Source organism: Camelus ferus, chromosome 2 (assembly GCF_009834535.1).
Source record: "Camelus ferus isolate YT-003-E chromosome 2, BCGSAC_Cfer_1.0, whole genome shotgun sequence".
Lineage (NCBI taxonomy): Eukaryota > Metazoa > Chordata > Mammalia > Artiodactyla > Camelidae > Camelus > Camelus ferus.
Window position 1 is genome coordinate 118151991 of NC_045697.1, and position 10938 is coordinate 118162928.

The 10938-nt window shown below is 38.9% G+C and overlaps 1 non-coding gene across 1 annotated transcript; it reads right to left on the bottom strand.

Moving 5' to 3' along the window:
• Positions 1–10623: 10623 nt before the first annotated feature.
• TRNAA-UGC lies at positions 10624–10695 on the bottom strand. The gene has a single exon. It is a non-coding gene; the product is annotated as a tRNA-Ala (tRNA).
• Positions 10696–10938: the final 243 nt, after the last annotated feature.

Consider the following 10938-nt stretch of genomic DNA (forward strand, 5'->3'; position numbering starts at 1 on the left):
ACACACACACACACACACGAGCAAACAGAAGAAAAAGAAATACTTGCCTTCTCAGTTAAATCTATTATTAATTTTTATCCTAATATTTAAAAAGCTGAAGTTATTTACCAGTAGGCTTGTGAAAGATTTTCTTTACTCCTGTAATTGAATAATTAATCTGAATATTATTTATCTAAATGTGTAGCCATGTACAAAGGGCTTTATTAGATCCTTTAGAATCTTTGGGTTGGTTTAAATTATTAGTTCATTGAGCAAAGAAATTGTTTTTATTGCCTTTGAATTACTAAAATCCAACAGTGATGTGGGACAAAAGTATGTACTCAGTAAACATTTGTTGAATGAATTAATGCATTAATGAGAAGAAGAAATCCCTAGAGTGACAAACCATACATGCATGAGACTTAAAAGACAAGACAAACTAATATGAAACAGTAACATTTTATTTCCTCTCATTCACTCCTGGCACTGGGGAGACAAGAGTGAACAAGACAAATGAGATCCTTGACCTCTCAAAGCTGATTTTATTGTCAGGGTCAAGCAATGAAAAACAAACAAACAATAAAACAAAGAAAGAAAAAAGTTATAGTCACCAAGGAATGCTGTGCAGAAAATAAGCCAGGAAAAAAAATGATAGAAAATCACTATTATTGGGGATGGAAAAGATACTGCTTGATACGAGGAGTGGTGTGGGTGTTACTGGGGGAGGTCTGAGATGGAAGAGAGGGAAGACAAGGACCCAGAACCGGGGACATCAGGGTGGAGGGTCATCTGTGCAGGGAGGAGGGCGGGCACGGGCCCCAGGTGGGGGCAAACCCCCAGTGAGGCCAGCTTGGGCTACAGCAGGAGGGCTGAAGGAGCACCATATAGGATGAACTCCTGTGGATATACCCGACGTGCGGTGGGAAGGGCGCAGAATGTGATGCTAACTACTAACTGGAAGCGGTTAGATGGTCGTCAGTCACGGAGTGGCTGTGTGTTCTGATGAAACTCTAAAAAGTTCTTTGCAGCTCCTAATGAAAAAATGGGTTATGGAGAGACAGGTGTAGGGACAAGGGTGACTCCTGCCACAATCCAGTCAGGGATGATGGTGCAAGTTAAAGGGGGAGGTTTCCCACTGATTGAAGACAGATGAAGAGATTCACACTACCTGGAGGTGAAGTTATCCAGATCTGCTGCTGGATTGGATATTGGGCAAGAGGAGGAAAGAGGCATCAGTTGATTCCTCTTTTGGGGGTCTTACTGCCCAGTACTAAGTAAATACTTAGGTAGTACTAAGTACCTAGTAGGTAAGTACTAAACACCAATATAGGGAACACAGCAGAGGACTGGGCATTGGAACTGAGTGGAATCAGGAATACAATCTTTGACATATAGATTTGATGTCTATGTACATTATCCAAATACAGATGTCAAATCATCATCGTCATCATCATCATCATGACAATGATTATCCTTGTTGAGCCAGACACTGTTTTCGAGCCTTTATCTGGATGAGTTGTCTTCCCCACCATAATCCAGTACACAGATATTATTCATACCCCCATAGTTCAGACGGGGAGCCAGCACAGTGCCGAATAACTTGGCGAGGTCACACTGAGTGTGTGCGGTGCCAGGAGGAGCACACTGTCAGGCAGCTCCCACAGCCTCCTTTCTCTACTAAACTCTTCCTTTATGTTTTTTTTTTTTTAAAAAAAAGGACAAAAAATAAAGAATGATGTAACCATGTAACTCAGAGAAGAGATAGGACATGAATTTGGAGCTAATAGAACTTGGACAGGATAAACAGAAAAGATGTAAAGATGTTGTGTGACTGACTCTGGGACACCAGATACACAGAAGGCAGTCACAGGAGGCGGAACACGATGGGGAGGCAGATGGGGCACCAGTGAGGAGGGAGAAGACCAGGGCGTGTGTGATTCCAGGCCCTCAGGGATGACTTAACCTGAGCACTGTGAGACTCTGAGATGACAAGTAGTCAGTGACCACCGGTTTGGGGGGATGGAAGTTGTTGGAGAGCTTTACAAGGGAAGTGTTAGAGTTGGGAACAAGAGCCCAATTGAAATGAGGGAAAAGTAGGAGGAGGATATAGCTCAGGGGTAGAGTGTGTGCTTAACATGCACGAGGTCCTGGGTTCAATCCCCAGCATCTCCATCAAATAAATAAATAAATCTAATTGCCTCTTCCCACCAAAAACAAAAAATAATATTGAAATGAGGGGAAAAGGGAATGCAAGGCTTTGGGACAGGGAAGTTTCATTCCTTGGGAGCAGTGGAGATGGTGAGGTTGTGGTGTTACCTGGAGCCGGGTGGGTGAGTCTGCCTTAGTGTCCTAGGGCTGCGGTAATGAAGGATCACCATCTTTGTGGCTCGAGACAAAAGCCTTTTATTCTTTCACACTACTGGAGGCCAGAGTCTGCAATCCAGCTGTCTGCTCTTCTCCTTCCTGAAGTTCTAGGGAAACCCTTCCTTGCTGTCCCAGTTTCTGGCGGCTCCCAGCTGTCCGTGGCTGGGGGAATTGCATAATCCATCTCTGCCCCCGACTGTACAGCCTCTCCATGGACTTCTCTGTGTTTCTCTCCTCTGTGCCTCTCATGAAAGTGCTGGTCATTGGATTCAGGGACTGCCAGGGTGATTCAGGATGCTCTTTTCTTGAGACTGTTCATGTAATGATATCAGCAAAGACCTTTTCCCAAATCAGGTTCCAAAGGTGAGGTTGTGGACATATCATTTTGGGGTAAATACTATTCAACCCACTAAGGGGAGAAGCTCAGAACGAGACCCTTTTCTTAAGGTGAGAGCAGCTAAAGCACTAGGGAGGGAGTTTGTGGCATGCGAGACAGAGGAGATGTTACACACAGGAAATCGGTGATACGGTGAGAAGCTATAGGAGTCAGGGCTTGTTGAAATTTTTTTTCCTTTAATTTTAGCCAGGACTTACTGAAATGGGTGCTGGTAAAAGAGGAGCTTTGACAGTGGAAGAATAAGGGAGTTTCTGTGTGCTGCATCTATTTTTTTTAATGAAATATGATAAAAAAAATATTGTAGATTGAAGTTAGAAGGAGAAATGCTTGAGATTTGAGGACTGAATGGTCAGCCTGAAATATTTGTAACAGAGAACTAACGAGCAATCTTACTGGGTGTACACACCGAGTTCGCCAAGCAACCTTGAGAGCTGTGGTTGTCAGTCAGGCATTAGCTCAGTTGACGTGGTCTGTTTTATTCCTCCACCAACACTCAGTGGGCATGTGAAGATGGGCGTTAGGAGGATATTTGTGCAAACCTGAATGATGGTTTTTCCGGGTGATTCTTTTGGAGGGTGAAGGAGACAAGCGATACACAGTGCTGGCTTGGGAGAAACTGTAGTGATTGATTATGGAATTGACACCAGTGAAGGAAGAAAAGGAGGAGGGAAGTGGGTGATGGACAGTAATGACACTGTAATGATAACAGTTTGGACTTCTCAATTTGGTTGAAGAATTGCTGGTTAGAGGATGGCAGAATGGTTAAATTGAAAAACTAAAGTCATGATCAATGAAAAAAATGCTTGCAACGGAGACTTCTGAGATTCCATGGTTGGGACCATATCGTGGATCTTGCCAAAAGAATAGGTGGTAGAAGTTGGTACTAGGTTTCCCAGTTAGCAGATTAAAAACATGCTTAGTGGGTGAGTGCGTGCGCGCGTATACACACACACACACACACACACACACACACACACACACACACTCATGGGCAGGAATATGTCAACAAATAAATTTGAAGTAATTTTATATTTTAATATTTATTTCAGAAGATAATTTTAAATCCTCATTTTATTAATTTTTTTGCTTGTTTTATGGTGAAGTGTTTTCATCTTAAATTATGCATGGATTAGTCTTTTCTGGGTAGAGAACTTTTAAATCTGGCTCCGAGTGAAGGGGATTGGAGGAAGATGATTAGAGATTAGTGGTCCATAAACTTGAAGAACTGTGTTTTTGGTGGGTCATCCACAAGATCGATCCGTGTTTCCTACAGAAATACGTAAAGAATTTCCAAGATTGTGGATTGCTGAATTCTGAGATGACTAAGTGAAGTATTTATTAGAGGTGGGTCCTGAAGTTTGCATGGTGTATTTGAAAGTTTATTTTTTTCTGATTGTAAAAATAACTCATGTATTAGGTGCAAAATACATAAATACCAAAAACAAAGGGAATAAAACGTGATTTGACGACAAGGACCTCACAATCTAAAAGCAGGGTCCAGCGCTTTTGCTCTCTTCCCATCTTCCTTCATTTTTCAAAAATTGTATCAACTAAGTATACTGTTTAATGACTTACTTTATGTGACAGTGTACCACGTGCTTTCCCCTATACCAATATGTATTCTCTAAAACAAGAATCATAATTTATGTAAAATGCATGGAAGGGGATCTGGCTTGAAGAGATAGTCTGTGTGGTAAGATACAGTGAACGAGATCCCAGCCTTCACAACCCTCTGCATATCAGTCTGAGGATTTTGAAAGGGATTCTTCCAGCAAAGAGATTTGTTAGGGAAAAAACTTAATTGTAGATGGTGGCGTATGTGCGGTGTTGGAAGAAGTCAATGGGATTCACTGGAAACTGTGCAGACCATTGAGGCTCAGAGCCTGAGCTGTAGGACGCAGCTGCTGGAATTAAAGACAGTAACTGGTTCAAGAAACAATTTGAGGGAAGAATCATCAAAATTTAGATTAATGAATAGTGGTTTAAGAGTTAAGGTTTAGATCAGAAACAAAGCTATTTAGGAAAGAGTAAAGTTTACTCAGAGAGAACATTTAGAAGGGAGTCTGAGTGTTAGCAGTGCTGAGTTACCAAATAAGAAATACAGCACACAATAAAGTGTGTTTGTTGTAAAAATACAATAAATAATACAACACAGAAGACGCACACACAGACACACACACACTTAACAAGATTACTGCGCTGACCATTATTCTATTCTAGGTGGGAAAAATAGCAATTTCTCAGATGATTATCTCAGATACCAAAGGCTTTGACATGTTTTTGGACAGCAGTACCATAAAAATCAGTGATAAAGTGATTTGCTGTTTGGAGTCAGTGACTCAACAGGAAATATTCAAGATTAACTTTGTGTTAGAGACCAAAGCTAGACAGACCTGGCTTTTTGTTCTTTTGCTTGTTCATGTCACGCAGGTGTGTGGTTTCCGACTGTTGGTTGTGATAAGCAAATGAAATCATCTACAGCAGAAGACTGTCAGCTGCTGTGGATTTTTTCTTATTGGTATCCTTTAGGTTTTAAATAGAATTACCAGAATTTAATACAAGATTTTTTTTGTCGAATTGGCAGCAGTGGGTACCCATACCCACACGTCTACTGTAGACTGGTGGAGGAGGGGCTGCTGCCCTGAATACGGTTGTCCCCTCAAAGGTCAGTGTCACTCCCATCTGCTTCTGGTTCCCTGCCCAGCTGTGGCAGATCCGAATCTGGCACTCCTCTCCAACATCCTCACCTTGAGTGACCTTGAGCCACTAGCAGTAAGTAAGGAATTCATTTTGGATCTGACCCAGCCTTGCAAAGTGAAAGGAGGAAGGAGAGATAATAAATTTGTTTGAGTCCTGTTTCCCTGAGGTTGCCATGTGTCATGTGGGAGAGAGAAAGAGAGAGAGGACAGCTACACTTAGGAGAAAGGTTTGGACTGGCGGTGTCACACCTGAGTGGCGCTCATATGGAAGAAAAAATTAATTTCATAGAAATGACTCAATTCTCTGAGAATGTTCTACAGAAAAAGGAGAAAAGAGGGTCTTAGATTGAACCTTGGAAATTAGCATAGATGTTGAAGAGTCATTTGGCTGGATACTTTCGAAAGAAACCTATAGAGAACAAATGAGTCCATTCTCTAGGAAAAGAAGAAAAATGCACCATAACTGTTTCATTTTTTCCCTTTGTTGGAAGGATTCACGGGTACTGTTTGCTGGTGACTTTCAAGGGAGCACTTTTACTTATTTTAAATGATTTGCAATTTTAAAGAGTTATTCTGGCCTTGTCAAAATGACCGATGGAAAACACCAATCACCCAAACGGTAGACAATTTATACATGTAAGATTTTGCAGCTGCATTATTGACTACCGCTAAGATTTTGATACATGTGCACTATTAGTTTCAATATTAACTCGGTAGAAATATATCTTATTAAATTACTGTTTTATGAGAAAACACTGGCATTTTCTTGGATTTCTAGGAGAGGTCAGCACATAATTTAATTTTACAAGGCATAATGAGCACCTGAGATAGTCTGGAGGAATTAGTCTAACCTCACCTAAAAAATGAATTTGTAATTTTATAGGCAATACATAAATTCAGTCTCCATATTAAATAAACAAAACTTTGTAAGTATTTAAATGCCCCATTGACTACAATGCTAATCCTAATGACTGTTCCCTTCCCCAAGGGTAATCACAGCTATCAGTTTTGTGTATGCTTCTGGAAATTTCTTTATCATTTACATGTTTACTCATGTTGATGTCAGTCTGCGTGTTCCAACAAGGAACGATCTTCAAAGTGTTTTATTAAGTGAAAAAAAAAAAGATTGCATACTGGTACATCTATTACTGAGTCCAAACTCGCCTGCTCGCTGCACAACAATAAATTGGGAGACAAGGTATTGGGGCAAGGAATAACAACTTTATCTGGAAAGCTGGCTGACTGAGAAGATGGTAGACTAATGTCCTAGAGAACCATCTTCCCCAAGTCAGCATTCAGGATCCTTTTGTACTAGGAGAAAGGGTGTAATCGGTTGCTGCAAGTTTCTTGGTGTAAGAATTCTTTATTCTTGGAATCCTTTGTTCTTGCAGCTGTCCACATGGGTCAGGTCATGGTGCCCCTGTAAAACCTCCAATGAAACAAACATTATTTTCTATTCTGCAACTTGTTATCTTTATAGGAGTACAAAAGTGTTAATATCCTTAAAAGTCAGAGCCTTGAGAATGGGCTCTCCTGTATATTTCAGGCTAAAGGCAACATTGTTTCACACGAAGTGCAGAGCCAGCAAGACTAAGCCTAGAAAACAGGGCACAGGGTTAAAGCCAAAGGAACAGATCTAATATGGAGCCAGATTTGTTCTTTTCCATTATACATTTATTCTAGTAACATTTGTATAAAAACCAAACACCCATTCAGAAAAATACTACATTATTTTCTGCATGTTCCTTTTATTACGACTTTCTCCTCCTTCTCCCTTGACTACCCTCCTTCACCTCCTCCTTCTCCTCTTCTTCTTCTTCAAGTCTCTTTATTGTGCCAACTTGTTTAGCTCTCTCTTCTGCAATTCTGACCCACATTTCTAGCTGTCTAACAGACATCTTGATCTAGTGCTTCAGAAGTAACTTAGATGAGCTATAAAAGCTGAATTTATTCTCTTCCCTTGTTTCCTTCTCTACTATCTATTCCCCTATTCTCATTAAAACTCTACCACATTCTGTGTGGTCATCCAGATGTCTCGTTCCTCAGCCTCCAAATCTAATCATCTACACTTTTCAGTGTCTAAATCCTTAGCTTTATGTCAAGTCCATCTCCTTTTTGGGGGGTCCTACTGCCAGTTGTCTTATTTCAGGCTCTTGACTTTTCATTTAGACCAGTGCAGTATCTCTGAGCTGCTATTTCTGATTCTATTCTAGTGGCTCACACATTTTGGGCACCAGGATCACTGGTGGGAAATATTCAAAGCATAGACGCCTTCCTTATTTTTATTGTTGAGAAAGCTTAAGTTTGGCACAGTAGCCATCTTACTCAAAGTCACAGGGTTAATTAAAATGTTATTCTCCAAGTTTGTATTCTATGTCTATGAGTCTATTTCTGTTTTGTATTTATGCTTTGTTTTTGTTTTTGTTTTTTAGATTCCACATATGAGCGATCTCATATGGTATTTTTCTTTCTCTTTCTGGCTTACTTCACTTAGAATGACATTCTCCAGGAGCATCCATGTTGCTGCAAATGGCGTTATGTTGTCGGTTTTTATGGCTGAATAGTATTCCATTGTATAAATATACCACCTCTTCTTTATCCAGTCACCTGTTGATGGGCATTTAGGCTGTTTCCATGTCTTGGCTATATAGTGCTGCTATGAACACTGCGGTGCAAGTGTCATCCTGAAGTAGGCTTGTGGTTGCCAAGGGGGTGGAAGGTGGGAAGGGATAGACGGGATTTTAAAATTGTAGAATAGTTAAACAAGATTATACTGTATAGCACAGGGAAATATACACAAGATCTTATGGTAGCTCACAGAGAAAAAAATGTGACAATGAATATATATATGTTCATGTATAACTGAAAAATTGTGCTCTACACTGGAATTTTGACACAACATTGTAAAATGATTACAAATCAATAAAAAATGTTAAAGAAATGTTATTTTCCAAATTTGAAATCTTTTCCATACAGACAATAGACATCTTGTGAATTTAGTTCTGTTTAGTTTTCTCTTCCCTGGGGCGCTGAAATTAGGATTATAGCTGGAAATGTTAAACATTGCTTGCTTGGTGGTTTTTGAAGAGCTAAATGATTTGTAGGGTGATGTTTCCAGGAACCTTAAATATCTACATGCAGTCGTCTCACTTAATGTGCAAGTTACCATTACTTTGTGTTTCTGATATAAAAATCTTTGAACATTACTAGAAGAATAATTTTCTAATATATTCGCTAATCCATAAAGAAATTTATGATGAGGAATTTGCCATTGTGTTTATTGAAATAAAACTGTGATTATTGGTGTGGAAAATTCATGGAAGATTTTAAGACTCCTAATGCCTTTTTAGGATTATAATAAAATAATGATCTTAAGGAACAAAAAGACTTTTTCCAGTAGATATAATTAGGCTAATAAAAGAGATTGATTTCTTTAACAAAACCACTGCAGAAAAATGCTAAATTCTTACTTTAAAAAATCCTTCTTTACAAATGTCTTCCGAGGTTACTAGTTACAAATAAGGAAACTGATCTGATTACTTGTATTAATAGGATATTCTCCTTTATTGAACTATATTTTTCTGATTTTTTTCCTACATACACCAGCTTGATTTAAGTTATTTTACCATGCCACCCATTTCTGACAGTTTAATGATACTGAAGTTCTCTCAAATTAAAACTTTCTGGTGGTGGGATCAGGTGGCCAAGGCTGAGTTGGTTGGAACAACTTTGATTGACTTAAGTCCCTGTAAGGACTGCCCTGTGGTGCGAGAATTTTGAATTCACAACATGCAGGTCCATGGTAATTATTAAGTTATTAATTTAAATTGTAAAATGTGTAGTGGTCCAGGTTTTCCAGAGAAACAGGACCAATATAGGAGATAGATATAGATCGATCAAGCTGTTTATTTATCTATCCATCTAGAGACTCGTAAGACATTGGCTCAGGTGATGTGGGAGCTGGCAATTCAAAATCTGTTTGGTAAACCAGCAGGCTGGAAACATAGATAATGTTGCAGTCTTGACAATTCCTCTTTCTTCAGGAAAACTCCATCACCACTTTTTTTTTTTCCTCCCTGTCTCTTTACCTCCAGCTCTTCTTTCTTCTCTTTCTTTTTCTTTCTTCCCTAATTTCTTTTTGAATCAATTTATCACTCAATTATTCATTCATTCATTCATTCATTACCAAAGGAATTTGGTACCTTTACTCCACATTATGTTTCATTTTCTCTACTTTGTCAGAAAATCTCTTGGCATGAAAGTTGCAATGGCATAACATGGTAAATAAAAGTGACAAGTATTGCCAAACTACAGATAAAATGATGGGACTGATATATAATTATTAAAATTGGAGAAAAGAACCAAGAAGTTTTATGGAAGTAAGCCAGAAAGAGATAGAAAAATACCACATGATATCCATGATATCACTCATATGTGGAATCTAAAAAAATAAAAGGACACTAATGAGCTCATCTGCAAAACAGAAACAGACTCGCTAACATAGTAAACAATTTCATGGTTACCAGGGCTGAGGGGGTGGGAAGAGATAAATTTGGGAGTTTGAGACTTGCAAATGTTAGCTACTGTATATAAAAATGCATTTTAAAAACGAAATTTCTTTTGTATAGCACAGGGAACTGCATTCAGTACCTTGTAATAATCTTTAATGAGAAAGAATATGAAAACGAATATACATATGTATATGCATGACTAGGGCATTGTGCTGTGCACCAGAAATTGACACACGGTAACTGACTACTTCAATTTAAAAAAAAAAAAAACCCTTGCTAGGAACTCAAGATTGAAAATCGCATTGACGTGCTTTCTCAGTTTTTCAGACTTTTAAATTGTCTTCTCTTTGAATTGAAACATTCTCATTTTTGATAGCCACATAGCTGTCATAAGGCAGCTTGTGTTGCCAAAAAAGATTTGTGGAAGATTTTCATGTAGTTCCCAGAGATTTTAATTGCCCATATTAGCAGACGATTTATCCAAAAATGTGACCTGTGGCTTAAAAGTATATATCAAATATTCTGAAAGCTTCATAGGTTACCCAAGAAAAATGTGGAAATTTTATTTATGAACATCTGGCCACATTTTCAATTTACTTCTTTTTTAAAAAAATGTTTTTATTTTGTGGGGGGAGGTAATTAGGTTCATTTATTTATTTATTATTTTGTTTAATGGAGGCACTGGGGATTGAACCCAGGACCTCATACGTGCAAAGCACGTGCTCTACCACTGAGCTACACCCTCACCACAATTTACTTCCTAATACTCCACATCCAAATTAAACAGCATATCAGTACGAGAAGTCTTACTGCTTGGTAACTTGCAGTTAAGCCATTCTCATGTTGGCGACTGCAGAATAAAATAAAACTCTGCCCCTACTGGGAGACACGTGGCAAACCTTGTGTGTCTAAGGCAACATTGTATTCTACATGTTAAATTCCGATACTTGTGACAAAAGTCAAAATTCTCAGAAAGGCAGTAAAAAAG